The sequence below is a fragment of the Lates calcarifer genome, linkage group LG2, assembly GCF_001640805.2.
Source record: "Lates calcarifer isolate ASB-BC8 linkage group LG2, TLL_Latcal_v3, whole genome shotgun sequence".
In the NCBI taxonomy this organism is placed as follows: Eukaryota; Metazoa; Chordata; class Actinopteri; family Centropomidae; genus Lates; species Lates calcarifer.
Genome location: NC_066834.1, coordinates 16892955 through 16916090, shown reverse-complemented (window position 1 = coordinate 16916090; position 23136 = coordinate 16892955). Strand labels below are relative to the sequence as shown.

At 39.6% G+C, this 23136-nt stretch overlaps 1 long non-coding RNA gene across 1 annotated transcript; it reads right to left on the bottom strand.

Moving 5' to 3' along the window:
* Positions 1 to 2864: 2864 nt before the first annotated feature.
* LOC108894147 (uncharacterized) lies at positions 2865 to 23107 on the bottom strand. The gene is made up of 3 exons (XR_007814672.1): positions 22988 to 23107; positions 22720 to 22818; positions 2865 to 6825 (listed from the first exon to the last, which is right to left on the bottom strand). It is a non-coding gene; the product is annotated as an uncharacterized LOC108894147 (long non-coding RNA).
* Positions 23108 to 23136: the final 29 nt, after the last annotated feature.

Below are 23136 nucleotides of genomic sequence, written 5' to 3'. Positions count from 1 at the left end.
TGTGCGCAGCTGATGAAATGTTAAAGGTACATAACCACACACAGACATGCAGGCATGTATTTGCAATAGATTTTCCTTTTCTTTTATTTGCTGTAATTGGAAAATAATTCAGGCGACGTCAGGAAGAATCGATAAAGAATTAATGAAAGGAGAGAGGGAGTCATTAAAGGCAATAAAGAGGGAGAGGTTATGATGAAGATGGCATTATGGAGAGACACAGAGGAGACAGGCACTGCTGCTTCTGCTTCTGCTGCTGTGTGTGTGCGTGAGAGAGAAAGAGGGAGTGTGTGAAGAGATGTGTCGCACAATATGTTGCAATTTTTTTTCAGCGTTTTGCTTTTGTGCTAAATTAAACATAAACATCAATATTTTGTATTAAAACTACATCACACTGGCAAAAAAATTCCAGTTCAAGGTTTGGTTTGACATTAGCCAATTACACTTTATGGAATTTAGTATTTTTTAACATGATTTCAATAGTGCTAATTAATATCATGAAGGTAAGACGCCTTTTGGTCATTATATCCTTTAATAAAAAGGCTGTCCTATTCTACCATTTCAACACTATGGCCAGTGTCACAGTCAATCATTCAGAAGGGTAATTATATGACACTACTACGCTAAAATACCTACAGTCCCTTAATAGAATCTGAGCCATCAAGATCCAACCTTAAGCTTCCATCCCAGGCTCTACCACTCATCTGAGTGCCATAAAGCTGCCAGAGGAAACAATACTGCCTCTCTCCTCACCGCTGAGGTTAATGGCAAATGGGGCTATGGCTGCCGGTGATATTGTTGGATAAATGATTATTGATTAGGTAAAGGTTGAGCTAATCATTAGGCTTCATCCATTTTACGGACTCTTTCCGTGACCTTTCTGCCCGCCCCTCTTGGATCACCAGGATTTCTCCATACGATGATTTGATCACCTCACAGATGGGTGCAAAGGGAAGAGAAAAAAGAGGGGGAGGAAGAGGAAAGAAAAGAGGAGAGGGACAGCGAAGGGAGATTAGTGAGAGGGAGCTGTGGAGCAATGGAGGAGACAAGGAACATGGGTGTGCTGAATGTGCACATGTGATATGAGGCTGATGATCCACCTGTCCACCAAACATGCAGTATTTAATTTTCTTTGCTAATTTACTTCTGTATTCACTTACAAACCACATAATTGTGATGGGATTGATATAATGTGTTATCTTGGATTTTCTTAATTTCAAAACAAGATAAACTATAATTTTGTGGCTAGAAACATTTGTAAGTCTTTAAACTGCATCCATACATATTCTTTTGAAGCATCGAATTCCAGCGATTACAAGAATAGTTTCATATCACTTTCATATCACTTTCACACTATTCATTTATTTAATATTCTCATACTTTTACCTTAGGAGCTATTTTACAGGACTTCATATTATATGAGTTGCAGAGCTTGATAATGAATGTCTTATGACCAATTTCTTATGAATGGCAAGGCCACAAAGAACATATACTGTTAGGACCATTTTGGTGTTCATCTAGATGACCGGACATGGTATAGTTTTGTATGATGCCAGAAGAGTCAGATAAATCACACGAAACACAATATATTGTTACATAATTAATAAATTACATGCAACCCCTTAAATACATAAATAAATCATGTTCTGAAGTGTGCCTTAACAGTACGTACCAAAACTGTTCAAACAGAGACTGAGAATTTTCTTGCCATTGATGCTGTCTACATGCTGCATGCCTTTGACTCAGTGTACTGTACTGTATATATATGCTGCTTTCCTGACCTCTGATCTGATTTGTTGGTTCAGAGTCAAAATAAGAAAATAAAATTTTCTTTTTCTTATATACAGTATATTTTCTTATTATGGTCAGTTAAACCTAAAGTTGTTTCACTGGAGCATTTTTACATCCTTTATTACCCACGAGTGTCCAAACATTGTTAAATATATATATATATATATATATATATATATATATATATATACATGATGCAAACTCTAATACTCACATCTACAAATCCAAGTCTAAACTCAAGTTCAAATTCATCATTCAGTCCTGTCTGCAGTTTTTCAACTGCAGCAATCTCACGTTACAGTGTTTTATATTGAGCTGGGTGTATAGGCTGAGCATTAGATACACTATAGACAGAGTGAAAACACCCAGTGTGAAACATCCGCTCTGAAACCTTGACATGGTGACAAGGAAATGCCTTGCTTCTAACAGCTCTATTTATTGAATTGTAGCGAATATTCCTGGCAGCAGGACTTTAACCAAACCCAGACTGGAGCTCACATCTGCACCCAATCAGCACAGGAGAAAACCCCTCTGTTCCTTCTCTGTTCCATTTATTCGCAAAGCCCAGCACTGGGAAACAGAATGTTTATTTGAAGTAATACTTTACTCTGAACTACTGGATGGCAATACGTTAGCATTTTCATTACTGCATGCATAATCTGTTCTGGAGAGTAATGAATAACCTGTTTTCCCCCCTCTCTCTCTTTTTTTGCTACAATAGCAGGAAACGGTATGAATGTAAAACACATACATACTACCTTTTTTTTTTTCTCTCCAGCTTGCTTGTCATTCACCTTGCATGATATGACCTGAAGCTGGTCTAAAACCTAAAACAAGCCATTTTGTGTGATGCCAGTGCAAGGTATTTATTCTTTGCTGTATTGCTGTATTTCTTTTATACTCATAATCCTCATAAATCTCTGATTCATGGTGCTTTTGTGGCAACAAAAGTGGGAATAGTTTCTGAAACCACTGAAACAACATTTCAACATTCCAGGAAAAGAGAGTATAATATAGTGATGCATGTAAGATACAAAGGATATCACACATTGTGTATATCAAATCTTTTTTTATTGACTTTTTAAAATTATTTACACACTACAGGACACAGTAAATTTTATTTTATCACCTTTTCTGTTTCACATTTAAGTTTCTTGCCTGTACAAGCTGCGCTGATTCACTTTTTTGACAGACAGGCCTGATATCCAGCTTTGTGATCAGCACAGATCTTTGTAGGTCTTGAACAGTTACGGGGACCATACGAGTCAGTAATGCAGCATAAAAAGGCATAAATTACATGACAAACACAAACCCATGCAAGCATGTTGCACATGTAGAGTACAGTACAATTATGTGTATATAAAGGATGCACAAAGATACACACACACGCACACACACAGTGACAAACACACATGAATGCACCTTAAAGAAACATTTGCACAACCAGCATGCAGCTCTGGTTAAGAAAATAAAGAGAAGTGTGGACAATTGAAAAAACAACACATGTACCTATATATCTATATGTATATACACACCTAAAAGTGATTTCTTATTATTGTTTGTCTTGCATTGCAGATGGAATCAGTATTATTTATTATGCATAATCAATGTATTAATTACTGAAAAAAACCCAAAGCTTTTTCAGTACAAACACAAGCTACAGTTTCTAATAAAGAGATAACAATGGAATTAAAACTATGTAAAAAATAGTGTTCTACATTTTTGTTACTGTTCCACTTAATTCCACTGTGGCTGGTCCCAAGTCTGGATGAGAAAGGATGAGTGTTGGGTGTCAGGTTAGCCAAATAAAAACGTAATTTGCTACATTAACGCAGACAAGGGAACAACAAGAAAACTTAGTCCTGGTAGAGAAAGGTTCTTCAGTTTGAAGACCTATGAAGTCATTTGGTGAAAAAGTCCCTGGAAGCCTCCGGACCAAGAACATCACCATCAAAACGTAGAACATAAAGACCATGTACCAACGGGCAAAACCACCCAAATAGCAGCAGAAATGAAAAATTACAACCTTGAGCTTCTGGGAATCAGTGAGGCAAGATGGACACAATCGGGACAGAAAAGATTGATGAGTGGCAAGATGTTGCTCTATTCGGGTCATGAAGAGGATGATGCCCCCCACATAGAAGGTGTATCACTTACGCTATAAAGCTCTGCACAAAGAGCACCGATAGGAGGGAGGGCCAATGGACCAAGAATCATGACAACATCACTCAGAACAAAGACGCAGAAGATCAAGGTGAATGTGAATGCTAATTTTTAATTGAAAGATACGTTCTATGACAGACTTCAGGTGGGAACACAAGGACTTGAGAATGGAGAGAAGTTTGTGGATATTTGTGGATTGAACAAGCTTGTTGTCAGAGGAAGCATCTTCCCCCATAAGAAGATCCACAAAGCAACATGGGTTTCAATAGACCATATTACAGAGAACCAAATAGATCACATCTGTATAAACAAGAAGTTCAGAAAATCACTACAGGACGAAAGAGTAAAAAGGCAAGCAGATGTAGCATCAGACCACCAATTCCTAACTGCTAGACTGAAGCTTAAGTTACAGAAGAACAGGAGAGGCAAAAAGAAATTCAATAAGAAACTCTCCAACCAATTTTGAAGTTCTTCATGATTTGTTTGAGGATGAGCCCGGCTTAGACAGCCAGTGGGAAAAATATTGAAGATACACTGACATCATGTCAAAAATGGACAGATCACCAGTCTATCACAGGGCAAACAAACAACCGTTTACTTACGTTCACACCTAGAGACAGATTAGTTGCAAAGTAACTGAACCTGCATCTGAACCAGCTGAACCAGCGTCAAACCAATCACACTTGAAGGTAGCAGGCTTGAAGAAATAGAGAGAGGTACAGATGCAGACGTTAAAGCCTTTTTCAGCTCCAGAACATCTGGCAATCTTGAGTGATACAACAAACAAACGAATATGAGAATCTTAAACTCCAATGTAAAACCAGTGCTGATTTATAGCACAGAGACCTGGAGGTTGAGAGGAAGAAAAGATCTCCAGGCAGACATGAAGAGACTGAGATACATCTAGTATCAGGTAGAAAAGAAAGCAAATGACTGAGAGTTTTGGAGGTCTCTTCTTTGGCGGCCTATACTCCATGAGGAGTATCAGGCTTAAGTAAATAACTCACTCTCCCACTTGTCTGCGGCTCTCTGTTTTGGTGTTCTTTTGATCTCTTTTCTGTTCACAAAGTTTTTCAAAATTTTCTTTCTTTGGAACTGCTCTTTTTTGCCTGGACAAGTTTTGGTCACCAGTGTCAGTGTCTAAGCTCTGAATGTTGTCACTGTCATCATTTTGTGTCTGCAGCAGTAGATGTGTTAAAGCAGATCACTAAAATGCCCAGCAATTATTTACCCAGAAATCTGCATTTATAGTAAAAGTCAATCAATACATGCTCTGTAATGAAATTCTACCTTTCACCAAGTTCAAACAAGACTTAAAAAATTACAGTCAATTTAGCTTATGTTTATATTCATTATTCCCAGATGATGACTCCTAAAGACATTAATGATCCCCCCTAACTTTTACTCTGGTGCTTCCATGCAATTGGCATTTGTGATTCGGAGTGAAATATGTCAACAAATATATCATGGATTGCCTTAGAATTTGGTTTATTAATGTTCCCTTCAGGATGAATTGTAATAACTTAGGTGATTATCTGCAAATCCAATTACAGTGCCATTAGCCTCAGTTGTACTTTGTGTTCAGTGCTATTGAGCAAATGTTATACTATAAAGTGTTAGCATGCTAGCATATTAACCTAATATATAGCAATATACCTGCTAATCATCAGCATGTTAGCTTTATCATTGAGCATGTTATTAAAATTAAAGTCACAAAATCTCTATAACAAAGCGGCATTTCATTTGATTATGTTTTAGATTCATTGCCATCCTCTAAGCAGCTGGGCTGGCATACTGCTGAAAGTACTCTGACACATACATAGACTTACTGATGAGTCCAAGATAAAGCAATGTGATCTCATACTATATTGGAATGTATCTCTTCAGGCCTCTTCATAGGTGAAAGCCAATTCATCTGCACTTCTTGTCACACAGCCATTTTTTTGCCAAGAAATCCTTCACATTCTGCTCACCATCTGAATATCGTCACTCTCTCCTTCCCTTGTCCTCTGTCCTGTATTAATTTCTCTCTCCCTCTTTTTCCCCCTCCTTTCTTCACCTCTTCTACCCCTGCCGTCTTTCATTTAAATATTTCATCCAGTTGTCTTGCGGCTTCTGTGGCTTGCCAAGTGTCATCTAGATCCCAGGGCCCGACAGTAAAGTGGAGCACGGAAGTCATTTTTAGAGGCGTGTGTGTGAGAAAGAGGGAGACAGAAAGAGAAAGGGAAAGGGGTGGGATGAGAAGGAGAAGCAGCTTGGCCAGGGTCTGAGACGTCGGGTGGTGATAAGACGTGAAAAGGTGGAGAAGACATGGGAGTGATAACTAATGTACTTCCTGTGTACTTCCTCTTCTCCCCTGTCAACCCCTCCCGCTGCCAACAAACCCCTTTCTCCTTCAGCCTAAAAGATATAACTGATGTGTGATGCATTCTGTGTGTGTGTGCGTGCGCGCGCATGTGTGTGATTCTTGGGTGAGCTGACGTGTGATGTAAAGGAGTTGGTCTGTGCGTGAATGTGAAGATGTACAGTACATTTATGTGTCTGTCAGACAAACTGATGGCTGATGTGGAAAGAGGTGTGTGTGCGTGTGTGTGTGTCTGTGAGAGAGACTAACTGATGTCTAATGTGAAAGTGAAGTAGTGAAGTATGACATGGACAGATGAGAGGACGAGGGAGAGGAGATGAGTGAAACTTCTGCTTAGCGAGTGAGAGTGATGAGTTCACTCCTTTTAAGAGACAACTGTGTTCCCTTTGCTCCTAAGTGTGCGTGCATGTGTGTGCATATGGTCTTTCATACCCAGGTAGATTATTGGTTCCAGTTAAGGTCAAATGCACTGGATCGCAACGAATGATCTTGCAAATCTCTGCACCAACCTGCAAAACAAAGAACAGGGAGCAGAGAGAGAGCAAGAGATGAGATGTTACCGTGAAGCACCAATCTGAGTTGTCCTTATGTCCTCACAGTAACACCAACTCTTGTTGTAGTTTAGAGCATAGCTGTGAAAACACAACGACAAACACGGTTTGGCTTTTAACACATTTCCCCCTGCGTTGTCAAATAGCTCGGCCCCCTTGACATGCACCGCCTCCCAATACAACGCTATAAACCACGGTATAATACGTTAGGAGCGGTAAAATCACATCGACTGTACATCCTTTTTTTCCTGCGGAGAGGATCGCCTCATCCGAAGTGTAAATGAAAGTCATGCTGCGTAGGTTGATGGGGTGAGCTTGCGGTATTTTATAAATAGCGAAAAGATATGAAGAGAAAGACAGAGAGGGAGTTTTATTAGATAAAATATGTAGCCATGGTGTCCACTTGGTCAGAGGTACTATGAAAAGAATTAGTAGTGTAAAATTCACACATGCTGTTATTCTGTAACACCTTTTTCTTTAGTAATATTATTTATTAGGGCAGCAAATACAAAATTAAATGACACTAATGCAGCAACTTTTGCGATGTCTACTCTGTAGTTGTTACCAGTGTAGGATGGAAACCACACTACAGACATACTACTACTATAAGAAGTAGTGCTAGCAAGTGTACTGGTAATGACAGTAGAGGTAGAATTGAATGTTCTGGTCAGTAGTATTTATGGCTGAGAGCTATAGTTAAAAGTTACAGGACACAACTTTTAATTTAAAGCTCTGGTTTGTATGAAGCAATTCTCTGTAGTCTGCATATAGACAAGAGGTCTAATTAGTCAAGTGAAAACACCTGTGTGGAAAGGAAAGAGGAAAGGAAAAAGTCAAATTTCTGAGCAGACAAAATGGTTGCCATGAAAAGGCTGCTTTAAAAAGTAGTAGCAGCAGTAACCAGTAGCATTAGATAGATGAATAACATTAAATTCTACTCAGGTGTTTCTTGTATTTTGTCCACTATCTGTGGTCATAAAGTTGTGTCTGACTTTGCAATTAGCAACACTGATACGTGCTTATTTTGGCAAGCCAAATGCAATGCCTGAGTTATTGTAGGTCTGTATGAATGGAGGTTTACTAGCTTCTTTAATACTGTATTATTACATCCACCAGTGTTTGCCCGAGAGAACACAAAATGGCTGCCATAAAGAAGCTGCCATCCAGTGTATGAAAACCGGAGATGCATCAGAGATGCAGACTTATATTTTATTTTTCACTTATATTTAATACTCTAATAATTGTTTTTACTCTGTTATTGTATTGCATTGCCACTGTAGTTTAGAGCAATCTCTGCCACAACAATTTTCTTCAGGATGAATAAAGTCTTATCATCATGTCTTCATACAATGAGGAATCTAAATGACCTTGAAGGTAGATGTGAGTGTGTTGATTGCAATATTTTTTAAAAGGTATCCCTGAAAGATTAGCACTAAATATTCTGTGGCTGATAATATGTACCAGTATTTCTATCACTGTTGTTCAAGCATACACTCACTGGGCACTGTATTAGGAACACCATACTAATACTGGGTATGGCCCCATTTTGCTTTCAAAACATCCTCAGTTCTTTGTGGCATGAATTCCACAAGACACTGGAAACATTCATTTGAGAATCTGGTCCATGTTGACATGACTGCATCACATCATTTCTGCAGATTTGTCTGCTGTACATTCATGTTGCCAATCTCCTGTTCTGCCACATCCCCAAGGTGTTCTACAGGATACAGATCTGGTGACTGGGGAGGATAATGAAGTACACTGAAATCATTGTTATATTGATACAACCAATTTGAGGTGGCTTTTGCTTTGTCATATTGTGCATTATGATGCTGGAAGTAGCCATTAGATGATGGGTAAATTGTGGCAATTAAGAGATGCACATGGTCAGCAGCAATGCTCAGATAGACTGTGCTGTTTTAATGATGATTGATTGGTATTAATAGGCCCAAAGTGTGCCAAGAAAGACATTCCCCACAGCATTACACCACCAACAACAACCTGGACTGTTGACACAAATGAGACTGGGTCCACAGATTCATGCTGTTGACATTCTGCAGAAAGTAAGATTAATCAGTCTTCAACTTTGGTGAGTCTGCACCACAGAAACCACAGAAATCAGATGCTCTTTGAATATCACTGTTGCCTACTTCCAAGGTTCATGGAGAATGCTTCTCTGCTCACCACAGTTGCAAAGAGTGGTTGTCTGAGTTACTGTAGCCTTTCTGTCAGCTGGAACTAGTCTGCTCATTCTCCTCTGACCTCTCACCAACAAGGCATTTACATTCACAAAGACTGATGTGGATGAAAATCACAGGAGATTGGCAGTTTCAAAAATACTCAAACCAGCCCATCTGGCACCAGCAATCATGGTTTTATGCATTGCACTGCTGCCACCTGATTGGCTGATTGGATGACTACATGAAAAAGCAGTTGTACAGGTGCTCCTAAGTATTTGGTGAGTGTATATTATATATAGTAGAAATAGTCCTCTTGTATCATGTACACTTAAATGCAGAGGTCAAGGACATTCTAGGAAAGCTATGTGCAGAGGACAAAAAACAGGGAACAGAAAACTTAATAACAGTATTTACCGGTATAGAACAACTGCATATATGCATATGCATTCATGCACCAACACACATGTGCATGCGCATACACACGTGTACACACACACACACACACATTAACTGACCCATGTGTTTCTGTGTGTATAAGGTTTTTGTTCCGCTTGCCAGGCTGCTTACTGACCCCCCACATGTGTGTTTGACCTTTCAACTCTGTGCTTCCCCCTCAGGGGAAGAGCTCTGCTCTCTGATGCACCTTTGAACATTTACACACACACACACACACACACACACACACACACACACACACTCTCTGATCCATTCTTTGAGTGTGTGGATTTAGTCTTGCAGGGTTGTCTCTGGTCAGGCTTGTGGTCATCCACAGTAACAGATAAAAGGATATATCACTTCCTCAATCCCTAAACCCACAACTGTGGGCTCTTACACACACACACACACACACACACACACACACACACACACACATAAATACATACAGATACACACCAGGCACACTGAATCCCTGAGTCCCCAGCTTAGTACTTGATCCTCTCTCTGGGAGGTTGACACTACAGAGGGAAAGCCTTCACAAACTGCATTGGACTCCATTGCACACATGCGCGCGCACTCGCACACACACACACACACACGACTGTATATACGACAGTATACCCCTATGAGAGTCCAAAACTTCAGAGGCGTATTCATGGTGATCTGCTGGTCAGCATCTGTTCACTGTTGAGGACGCTGCTTCCTATTTCCTCAACCATCAGTCATCACTAGCACTGATGAAAATCCACATCTCTGTGTTTGAGGTGCAGGGGACACATCGAGAAAATCATGCCAGTAAACAATTCTCTGTGTCACTGAATATCCTAGAGCTAGGACTACTCACTCTCTGCAGAAGTGGAAAATCATTTGAGCATATTGACCTCTCCTCTTGCCTCCCCCGAGGTAGGGCAGATTGCTGGCCGTTTCAGCCCGGCAGGGAAGCACTAATTCAGGCAGGCGTGGAGCAGACGTGGCTCAAACATGAATGTCAAGTCAGCTAGCATCTTCACGGGGCCCAAGGGCACCTGACCGCCAGTTTGTAGGGGAGAACCTGTGGCCAGTACACCCCAGGGTGCCTGCATTTAACACTGTATCCTATCTATTGTGCATGAAGAGCTGTGGACAAGCATATGGATGTTGGTTTAACATGAGGTCAACGTGAGTTTATGTTAGGAGGTGGGGCCATGTAGACTGTGGAAGCATGCACAGATAGTATAATAGACATACACAAAAAATTCATGTGTATTATTTTAACTGACAGATGCTTCCATTTTGACTTTAGCAAACATGGGATAGAGGGGATTTTTATTATATACTATAACACCAACTCAATCCTATATCTTATGAATAATAAGTGTACTGTTGATCTAATTAAATTTGCCAAATTTAGGTGGAGGATGACAAATAAAAGGAAAAATCTTTGGAAGACTTTTGGAGGGATAAATTGCATTCTCTCAAAAATCTCACATCATTTTTCATACTCACCAGATCATTCAGTGAGTTCCCTAAACAACACCATCACATCGTTAATCATAGTTTCGTTGCCATGGAACTATTATGGTAGGAAAAACAATTGAAATACACTGATCGGGAAGATTTTGCAGAAACTTTCTGTACGAACATTTTGCATTAGCCCTGAACAATTCACAGATTAAATATTTCTTCGTTATGTTAATAATAAACGGAATCCCACAAAATGTGTGTGAATGCAAATTGCCTGTATGTGTCCTTTTTGAATGCATATACACATACAGTGCATTCAGAAAGTATTCAGACCCCCTCACTTTTTCCACATTTTATGATGTTGCAGCCTTATGCTAAAATTGTTAAACAATTTTTTCTGTCATCACTCTACACTCAATACCCCATAATGACAAAGTGAAAACAGAATTTTAGAATCTTTTGCAAGTTTATTAAAAAGAAAAAACTGAAATATCACATTGACATAAGTATTCAGACCCTTTTCTATGACACTTTACCCCAGGTACCTCCCATTTATCTTGATCATCTTTAAGATGTTTCTACACCTGTGGTAAATTCAACTGATTGGACATGATTTGGAAAGGCACACACCTGTGTCTGTATAAGGTCTCACAGCTGACAATGCATATCAGACCCAAAACCAAGCCATAAGGTGAGAGGAATTGCATGTAGAGCTCAGAGACAGGATTGTGTTAAGGCACAGATCTGGGGAAGGTCATAAAAAATTCTGCTGCATTGAAAGTACCCAAGAGTACTGTGGCCTCCATAATTCTTAAATGGTTGGAGCAACCAGGACTCTTTCTGGAGCTGGCTGTCTGGTTTAATTAAACAATTGAGAAGAAGGGCCTTGGTAAGAGAGATGACCACTCACTCTGGCTAACCTCCAGAGATCCTGTATGGAGATGGGAGAAACTTCCAGCAGAGCTTGACTAGACCCCAACTGTACATCTCTGGAAAAACCTGAAAATGGCAGTCCACTGAAGGTCCCCATCCAACCTGATACAGTTTGTGGGGATCAGCAGAGAAGCATAACAGAAAATCCCCAAATCCAGATGTGCAAAGCTTGTCACTTCACACCCATGATGACTTGAGGCTACAATGGCTGCAAAATGTTAGTACTGAGTAAAGAGTCTGAATACTTGTCAATGTGATACTTCAGTTCTTCCTTTTTTTATATAAATTCAGTTTTTGTTTATTTTCTATCATTCTGGGGTACTGAGTGTACAAAAAGAGAATTTAGATTATTTTAGAATAAGGTTACAACATTACAAAATATGAAAAAAGTGAATAGACTGTACACACATGCATACATACGGCATAAACTAAATCATAAACCCTAAACCTAAGTACTTCTTACTTACTTACTTAATCATAATCTTTTACAGATACTAAATCAAAACAAATATTAAAAATCATGGACCACTACAATAAACACACAATACACACACACAAACACACTGACTCAATGGAATTGGAATCATGCAGACTCAAACATTCCTTGTGTCACACCCAGGCATAAGTTGACCGGTATTGTCACAGAGGACAAATGTGTGCTCATTTTCTCTCTTGCTATTCTTCAGTTTCTCTGTATCTGTATCTGCATCTTTCTACCACTCAAAAGGGAAGCTGTGGCTCAGGAGGTAGAGCAGATCGTCCGCTAATCATTAGTGGTTCAATCCCTGGCACCCCCTCACCCCCCAAAGTATTCTTGGGCAAGGTACTGAACCCCACATTGCCCCCAATGTAGCATTGGGCATGTGAATGCGTGTCAAAGAGCTGTGTATATGTAGAACCACTATATGAATGTGTGCATGGGTGAATGGGACCTGTAGTTTAAGTGCTTTGAGTTGTCGATATGACTGAAAATGCACTATATAATTTACCATTTACCAAATTTATCTCTCTTTACATTTAGCAGGTATCTTATACAGAGTAACAATGGGGTGGGAGTCAGTGGAGGAGGGATGCTTTGGCAGAGAATGTCACACTAAGATAAACACCGGGTGCAGCTGAAGTGGCTTTGGGCTGGCGTGACAGGAGTATCGGACAATGATTTGTATCCACTAGAGCTCTCAGCGTGGAGTGGCCTCATGCACTCCCTATACATCCTGAGATATAGAGCATTTCACTAGGGTATGTCTGTAACTATGTCTAATATATATATATATATATATATATATATATATATATATATATATATATCTTTTCTAACCTATCAATAAATTTCTCTTTTTCCATCTCTGACTCTGCCAGTCAACTGTGTACATGCATGCCATGCAAATATGCAAGTATAAACCATGGCTGGTAGGAATAGGAGAGGAGAGGGGATGATCATAATGCACCTTGTACAATTAAAAAATAGCTAACTGTTGCTAAGTGAACAACTGTAAACTTTTTAAACTGAGATGATGACATTGGGAGTTGTTGGGGAGAATGTTATTAGAGGATATTTGTTGATAAAAATTTGAGAAATGATTACATTTGTGAGCACTCTTGGAAAAGCCTAAAAAACAATTAATAGTTTAGGAATAAAGGTGATGATGAAAACATGTCACCCTAGATTATTTCCCACTAATTTTGCCTATAAGTATATATGTTTTAAAGCAAGAGATGTCAATAAGACTCTAGAACCATTCACACACTTGTGTCACTTCTGATTTTATTTTTTTAAATACACAGCTAATTCCTTCGCTGCATTCCCTTTTGCATCATCCCATTTTCTCTTCTCATTTGCTTGTAATGATGCTCTCTCTCTCTACTGCCTTTCTATGATCCTGAAAGTGATTGGTGTGTCTAAAAGAGGAGGGAGAGATGGTTGGAAGAGGCCCTATCATCCTCACGTTGAACATAATTAATAAAAGCAGCCGTTCCAATTTAAGAGGCTGATTAATGCAACAGATACATCACAGCATGTGGAGTGGACCATCTCTCTATCTCTCTTTCTCTGTTAATGAAAGGATAGAGCCAGAGCATGGCATTATTAGGTTATGACAGAATGTGCTTATAATAAATCTTTGTGGACAGATTTTTATTTATTTCATTATTTTTTGATTCTCATGCCTTAGTCTTACAGATGCATTTACAAAAGATTAATATAATTTCGGTTTTTGTCTTTATGCTGATGATACACTCATTTATTGCCATGCTGTGCAGATTGCAAAAGTCAGTGACAAATCTCAAATCCGCTTTCAGATGAAATGAAATCAAACTGAACACACATTTCATGTATGACTGAAGATTATGTTAGGAATTTTTTTTAATTGTTGAATCCAAATTTACAGAAGAAAAGAAAAAAACAATATCAAAAAACCTTGTATTTCTAGGATTAATTTAGGGAAGAGGTGATGACATTAAGTGTCTAAAATATATTTATAACAGATGTTAAATGTATATTCTGTGGAAATATAACAGATAAAGTGTGTTTTACTGCAATAAACTTTGATGTAATTGTATGTATTTCTGTATGTATTTCTGTGTCATGTATTTGTATCAATAATGTTTCTTCTAATCCACATGAGAAGCATTTTCCTGTATTCAGCTTACTCCATTTGAATTCCATTTTTTTTAACATATGTAATTGAAAAACCTGTTCTTTCATTAAATGATAATGCTTTTGTGATTCTACTTTTTACTCTTACTGTCAACAAATCTCATGAAAAGACCAAAACCAATCATGAATGGATCCTCCTAAAAAGTATTGTCTGTGCCTGTTTTAGCTTACTTTTCTGTGCCATAGGGCTCCATTGTTTTCCAAAAACTATTTAAAACTCACCAGTGTTGCACTGCAGCACAAGTTTCCATATTACAATAAATGTCAGTATTATGTTATACACTACACCATCCTAGTGTCACAATCCTTATTAACATTTCTTTGCTCTTTTTAGACAAGATTATATATATTGTAAAACTGTATATATTTAACCCTCAGAAAAAAGTATCTCAACAGGAACCAAAGGGCTTGGGGCTGTTGCAAAGTACTGAGAGATGAATTAACACATTATTGGTTTTTTTTTGTTTTTTTTAATGGGATTTCTTTACACTAAGAAAAGATAGAATAATGGTGACATTGTTCCATCTGAATCTTGAAGCAGACTAATATTTCTTTGTTTCTTTGTGATGTCAGATCAGTTGAATTTCATTGTTTCATTGTTGTGTAGTGTAGAGCTGTTTATATGAAACTTGTTTGTTTACATCCTCTGCTGCTGATGTTGTTTTTAATATTGCTACTTTTTTATGTACTTCTTAAACAACTAGTGCTGCTGCTGTTACAGCCACCGCTACTAGACCACAAATAATGATAGTAAAAATAACTAATCAATAAGAAATGAATACTGTTCTGTTCTAATTATACTTCTATACTTTGAATCTATGCTATAAAACATTTAGAAAGTTTCCTGGTGGAGCCATGCGATCAGAAACTATGTAAGGTAAAAAGGAAGGATCCCTGTACTCTTTCAATGTAGTGCTTCAAATAAATAAGATAAACAAAAACAGGTAACTGGCCTTTTTTTATTTAAAGAGGAACTCCCTGAGGCTCTCAAAGGAGCCCTGGTGGTCCCTCAACCTGACTTTAAGAAACCACTATTTTCGAGTGGTGTAACCAATGAAGTACAGTAATGGAGTGTAGTGGCCTGAAGTGTAGCTATGAAATCTTCCCTAATGACTCTAGCACATGTGTGTCTGGCTTTCAGCCCTCTCATTAACGTCACTGGACACTGTATACGCAGTGGCTATGTGTGTGTTTGTGTGTGTGTGTGTGAGAGAGAGAGAGAGAGAAAGAGACACTGCTGTTTGCCAATACAGCAAGGCTTGGAGTGCTTTGGTGATCTCATCTCAAGTTTGCTCACCCTGTGGCTGTGTGTGTACGTGTACATACTGTGTACTACATGTAGAAGAGTGTATTTCATGAACAGGTAGGGAACGTCTTGCATTCCCCAGCAACTGGAAAGATGTAATGTGTTTCACCTCCTTTTAAAGAAAGTATTTTACTTTTTCCCCATTTTTCACTGAAGAGTAAATGTTTCTATTTTTTCAGTTACAGATGTTGCAGCTCTAGTTTATGAATAAGCAAGACCTGTGTGTGCGTGTGTGTTTTTTTGTGTGTGCATGTGTGGTAAACAGGGTGGTTTGCTCTCTGGAAGAAGGAATTTCCCCCAGCAGTCCCCATCAGTAATAGTGCCTGTAATGAGCTGCAGCTGTCAGCGTGGTTTCCGCACACACATGCACACAAAACACACACACATACACAGTAAGGAGGAAGCGGTGACTCACTCAGCAGTGCGCCATCACACTGTATGCTGATAAACAGAGTAACTCATCAGACTTGCATCAGACATTAGACACAAACATTTCCTCTGAAATACCTACTCCTTCTAAAAATATCTGAGTCTGTGAATTTACTTTACAGTTTACGACTTGTTGTACAACTAAAAACACCATAATTGTGCTTCTCACTTAAAGATACAGTGAATATTTAAAATCTTTTTTTTTTTTCAGATTTTACATCCTACCTGTTCTGTTGTCTCTTAGTATCTGTAAAATACATTTCAAAAAAGTATTTTGGAATGTATACATAACAGAATCGACCACTTTTGTCTTTTTTTTAGGATCACTCATCCTGCATTTACAGATATAAACATCAAAACATCCCGTCAGCTTGTCCCGTTAGCTTGTGAGTCATAGAAACTACATGAGCAAGATCATGGGTCATAAGTCTGTGTTTGGATATCAGCAAAAACTTTATTTTCCAAATGTGTCTAGTTACCGTCTAATTTACTCATTTCTCCCACGTCCACTGTCTCTGGATCTAATAATCCAGATGAAGGAAGCTGAGAGTAGTCTACTGCCCATTTCACTGCATCTTTAACTCTAATGTTTTGTTCGGGGTCTTAGAGACCTCTGCCATAATGCACATAATAAAAATCTGTACTTTGTGTCATTTCAGTACAGAAAAAAATATGGTTAATTTTGAAAGTATTATCATTATTGTTACACATACAGCAGAACTGTGGGGTCCCAAACAATGAGGAGGTAAAACTATTTTCAAAACAAGACTTAATGGTATCATTTGACTTAAAAGTAACATTTGTTTCCAAAAGGCTTAAACCTGCATTTCCTGACGTTTTATTTTGTAATATACTGTTTGCAGAATTTCAATGAAATTAGGAAAAAATAAAAGCAGAGCTAAGTGTTTTGATTTTATTAATAGGACTGTGACTGAGAGAAATCATGGACGATTAATTGTCTTTATATAATCAACCTGGGCATTTGTACCTTTGAGTCTTTTTCATCACATTTTAGTCATTTATCATAGCACATAAACTTCTGAACTGAAATGTTGAAACTTTGGAAAATGAATGTTTTGTTGGGAATAGTTACACACAATTCACACTAATATACAGCCACTGATTCAGGCTGTGAAGCATCAGTCGAAACTGCTGGTCTGACTTGGTGGAGGGTCTTGGCACGGACGCACCAGGCTTCCCAACAAGTTCTTTCTCTGATTTGACTTTCTGTACCCAAAAACAAAAACCACTGCGAGTAACCCATGAAATATAGAGAAAAATAATAAAAGCAGCACCACAGACCTGCCCAGCCGAGTCGCAGCTTTGTGTTTTGACTATCCTGGCCCTTCGTGACCTCTGCCAATTTTTATCTCATTTCACTCTAACTTTGTAGATCAGACTTTAATTTTGAAGCACGGGCCACGGGACAGTGATGAATAGGCTACATCAAGGAGGGCTTAAATTACCCCTCTCCCTGGTGGCAACACTGACCGCAAGGAGAGGTGTGTGTGCAAGTGTGTGTACGTCTGTGTTGTATGTGTGTGTGTGTGTGTGTGTGTGTGTGTGTGTGCGTGTGGTGACCTACTAACAGCAGACAGAGAAAGAAAGAGGGCTGGTCAGCACTTGCCCTCTCAACCCTGCTAGCTCCGCAGCACACCCAACGAGGCAGGAGGGAGGGAGGACACTGGGGAGGGAGGGAGAGAGGGAGGGGGAGAGAAAGAGAGAGAGAGAAAGAAAGAGAGAGAGCATCCACTCTATCTTTTTCAGCTTCTCTCTTCTGTCAATGCTTGTCTTGTTTTTGGTGGGAGTTTGTAACTTTTAAGGTTATTTGAGGAGAGTCTAACCCTGGCCTCCTTTTTTTTGGTTCTCTCTCCATGCAAATAGGTGCCTTTTCCTTTTTAGTGGATACCACCAACCAGTAGACTGTGTTAGGGAAGATGAGTTTTGGAGATCATTAATATATCGACAAAACTTTAGCGCAACATAATAAAAACAAGTCTGTTTCAAATTGAGGTGGAATAGGTAGGAGGGTTTGGCCACATGCATGACCTGAGACTAAGGTGAAGAAAATCAAAAACAGAGTAAAAAAAAAAAAAAGCAGATTTAGGGGAGGAAAAACAAAACATATTTAACTTAAAGAGGTGTTTAAAGGAGGCTTGTCGACTTCTCCTTTCAGCCTGTACATCATAAAAGAGAAATAATAATTTTTTCTAATAATATTTTTTCCCACTAAAAAAAATCTACTTTTTGCAAGAATTTATTTTGACTCAGGTGGCATCTTCTTCCAGTTGTTTCCAGTAATTGCATTATTCTTACAGAATTTATAACAAAATGATTTCAGGGGAAATAGTTTTAGATGTAATATCATATTAAAATATTTGTTAAGAAGAATAATATTCAGGCAAGCTTCCACTGAAACTCTACATGCATGTTAATTTGGTGACCAACACACTATTTTCTCAGCTTTTATGTATCTAACAGTCATTGTCCCACTTTTCGCCCTGGATCCCATGCTGAGAGCGGATAAAATGATTCAGGGGCTGTGCCATAGTTTAGGGTTTAGGGGACATATAGTATATCATGCTCTTTCTTTCTTTTTTCATTTTCCTGCGGTTTTCCAAGCTGCTCTGCCAACTGTCCCTCCCTCTGGCTCTTTATCCACTCTACTAGAAACCAGTGTGCCGTGAAGCCGGTGCGCCATGCGCGCCGCCTCTCCACGCCAAAGTGATCATCAGAGAAGAAGAAGAAGACGGAGGAGAAGAAGGAAAAGGAAAAAGATGCAGAAGAAGAAGTAGAAGAAGAAGAAGAAGAGTAAATCACGGGTGGTGGAGCACAGAAATGAATCACAGTAGTTCTGTTTTAAACCTCACCCCCTGTTTCTGCTGAACCGAACGCATCTAATTGCGTTTTGAGGAAATCCACTAAAGCCTAATCTGGACTGTGACAAAGTCTCTGCAGCCAAAAGAATATGGCACCGGATCTTTAAAACTCACACTTACTGATTATATTCCTCGGAAGAAAGTATATGAATTGAAACCTAAAAGGACGAGTGTCTCGTGATGAAGTATATGTTGTGGCCGCCAGGATACTGTCTTAAAAAGCATTATTCTTGTGTCTGCGCGCGTGCTTAGATGAGGTCTCTGCATAACTTCAGTCGATTTCGACTTCATCCTGTTATTCATTACTAAATAACAACAGTAATAAAACGACAGGATCGAATTCGGACTCACCCTCTCCTAGAGTGAGTGCCAGAACTGCTCCATGCCGTGCGTCCGTGAGGAGGCTCTTGGAGGTCCGACTTGTGCGTAAAGACAGCAGCGGCAGAAGGCAGAGGCGAGGTCCCGATTCCCTCACTACAGCCCCCCCCCCCCCTTTACCACACACACACACACACACACACGCACGGACACACACACGCACACACCACTGAAGCACTCAGGGAGCACCACTTAAATTACTGACTTATGCGTAAAACATACGTTTCATACACACACACAAGGTGATAGTGACATCGTGTAAAGACTATAGGACTCTGAAGTGTGCACGAGCTCACACTGATAGCGCGTTACAAACCCTCTTTTTGTGTTGATTGAATCAATATTAAAATAGTTTCTTAAACACTTTGTGGCTGTCATAATATTCCTGTGTCTGCTTTTATACAGTCCGCGCCCTATAATTCCAGCGAATTCTAATATGTCACCGCAGATTTATTTCTGTGTGATGCATATTGTTTTAAGAGGGAAGAAGTAAATCTGTTCATATCATCAGTGCGACTTGGATATCACTGCAAGCGCCCATTGGCGACAGATTTGAATGAAATTAGTTTTAATATAGGCGATAACATAAAACCAGGCAACACTGTGATATACTGTGATATTTATCTTAGAAACCAAATGGTAAGAATTAACAACATATGAATTTGATGCGTTATATATTTTGCAGTGCTGTAGTGTGTGTTGCAGTCAGGGCATTAATAAAATTGTGGTGATTGGCTCGTGTATTTTGTTTTAATGAAAACAGGAAGAAAAAAAATCACATTTGCGTCAAATATATAAAGTTTCTTCATTTACCCATGAGAGATGTGGGGTTATCAGATACAAAGTAAACTGCATAATCTGACTCATTACACCCAAAGTTTTCAAAACTACAAATTCCGATTCCAAACGGTCTGCTATGTGGAAGAGCTGTGGTAACACTTGTAGTTTATATTCAAAGACGCACAGCTCTACCTGCTATGAAATACAGTGAATTACTTATTGGAACAAGGTTAATGTTTTTATCAGTGTGTTAAACACAATGCAGCTTTAAATCCGTCGCTTTTACAACGATGAAGTGTTTTGGAAAGTTTTATGGAAACGTTTTAATATCGTGAACGTTTTAATATCGTGAGCCACAGTGTGACTCTCTCACTCTCTCTCTCTCTCCCACACACACACACACACACACACACACACACACACAGAGACACGTGCGCGTGCACACGCACATACACCGCAGATGCTTTTAAAATTTAAATTTTTTTTTTGAAAACCTGGTGTTATTTCAAACGGGATAATAATGTTATTACTTTATCTCTGCTTCGTTTGAACACTGATTTTTGAAAATGAACTGCACCCACACACCTATATGGAATGTATGCGCAAATGAAAAGTAAATAGGAAATAATAGCCATAGTCTTGTAACTAAAACACAGTGATTCAACTATGTGGCACTGACAAAAAGATAACTGACTGGCTTTGTATTGGGTTATGCATGATACACACTGCTGGCTTCACAAGTCATACTTGTACACGAGTCTCGGTAGTACTTTGACTTAGTGATTTGATTTCACACATGAAGAGAATACAGCTCCTAAAACTGATGTTAAGCATTCACTTCAATTCAAAAGCGTCAAAAAGCGCCTACTGGCTGCTCTCTCTCCAAACACCTCTGACACACAGTGTGAACTGTAAGTTTTTCTAGGTTACCTACATCAAGTTCACCGCCTAACTGGTAAAAAAAAAAATATATATCTCCAGGACCTACATCCGTGGTGCACATCAGAGTGAAAACTGCCCAACGCTTTAAATCACAGGATTACACCACTTTAAAGAGGAGAGTTTTTGTGGTAATACATTTGAGTATTTTAAGAGTTTGGCAGCCGTTGGCAACACCTTAAAGATGCATCCCCACCACCCCTCACACACACACACACACACACACATCCCTCCAGACACTGTCTTCTACAGGAGGCGTAGCGTCTGTATGTCTATATCCCCGTACAGTGTGTCATTCTCAGAAGAGAGCAGAGAAACCAACGTCTCTCCGGGTGTACTGCACAAAATCACAGGCCCACCGAAATTATAATTCAATAAACTGGTTAAGAAAATGAACCAGTCTGAGATAAATATGACGGCTCTCAGTTTTGAGACAAAGTAAATGATGAACATTTTAAACTCACTTTTATTTTTACTTGATGTACAGAGTTTGGAAAGCGACATCATCAGTTTATTGATGCTTCAGGTACAAACATGAAATTCGCCATTGCCCGGACACATTAGCACATGAATGCCCCAGCTATTAACTACACATGTTTCATATCCTCCCCCCCCCCAATTATATAGGAAGTAAATTTAAGATTTTTTTTTTACATTCGGGTGCAAAGCAGCTGAGCCTGGTATGAAATATTCAGAAATAAAAGTATTCCACATTCTTAAAAGTCAGAGACTTGGCACGAGTTTCTTCTCTTCTTTTAAATATTTGGGAGGTGGGGGGGTGTAAAATATTGATGCCGCAAGAAGCAAAAAACTAAAAAAAACAAAACAAAACGAAACACTCGGACTCCTGTTTGAGAGTGGACATGCCAGACAAAAACGCAGCGGGCTCGCTGACGAGCTTCTGAGAGAAGTGGACTTTGTCAGTCAGACGGAGAGGAGAGCTCTCCATCGCCAACGAGCGCGCGCGAGTTGTGTGTTTGTGCTTGTGCGTGTGCGTGAGTGTTATGTTTGAGTGTACACTGTGGGGTGGGAGGGGGGTGTTGTAGCATCGCAAAGAATGTGAGCACGGCAGCTGTGTGTGTGTGTGTGTGTGTGTGTGTGACACTGATGGATGCGCCAATGGAAAGACGGACAGATGCTTGGGCGGATCTAACGGCATGCAGTGGTGGAGCGGCGCACACAGTCGCGGCGAGATTCGGGGGAAAAACATCCTCGATCGGCGGAGAGCCACCAATCACCAATCCTTCTACCGAGCTCCGTGAACTGGAGGAGGAACTGAGAGACTCTCCGATTTACCCCGAGGATCGACAACAGGAGAAACACTGAGGAGACCTGATTCCCTCGACGGAGCCGACGGCGGAGGGGGGGGGGAGAAAAAAAAAGAAGCTGTTTCTCCGGCTTTTGACGAGCGTGAGAGACGAGGAGCAGCAGCACCACATCTGGCGCAGAGGAAGACAGGAGGAGAGAGAAAGACAGCCTTTGGCAACTCACCCTTAGTGCCCTCCCTTGTTCTTCCATTTCCCTCTCCGAGAATCTTTTATCCTTTGTTTTCACTGTCGTGAAGCCACGCGTCCCGCTCCGAGGATTTGCCTGAAAAATACAGGATAATATTTTTCATCCACTTCACCAACTCAGTCGAAGCTAAAAAAAACTTTTATTTCTCACTGCAAGGTGAAACTGCGCGAAAAGGGAGCAACCAAGCGCCTCCAGAAAATACCTGAGTAACTTACATGTCAACTAAGGAGGGTTCAGAGCTTACCTGTGAAGAGAAAAGTACTTTATTCCATTCAGTGCCAATAAAAGGGACATCGTTTGGTGAGGATTTTGCGCTTCTCCGGTCACTTGAGGCGCAGGAAGGAGAGCGGAGCGCAGTGTTGGGAGACACATCTGATTCGCTGCGTGGCTGAT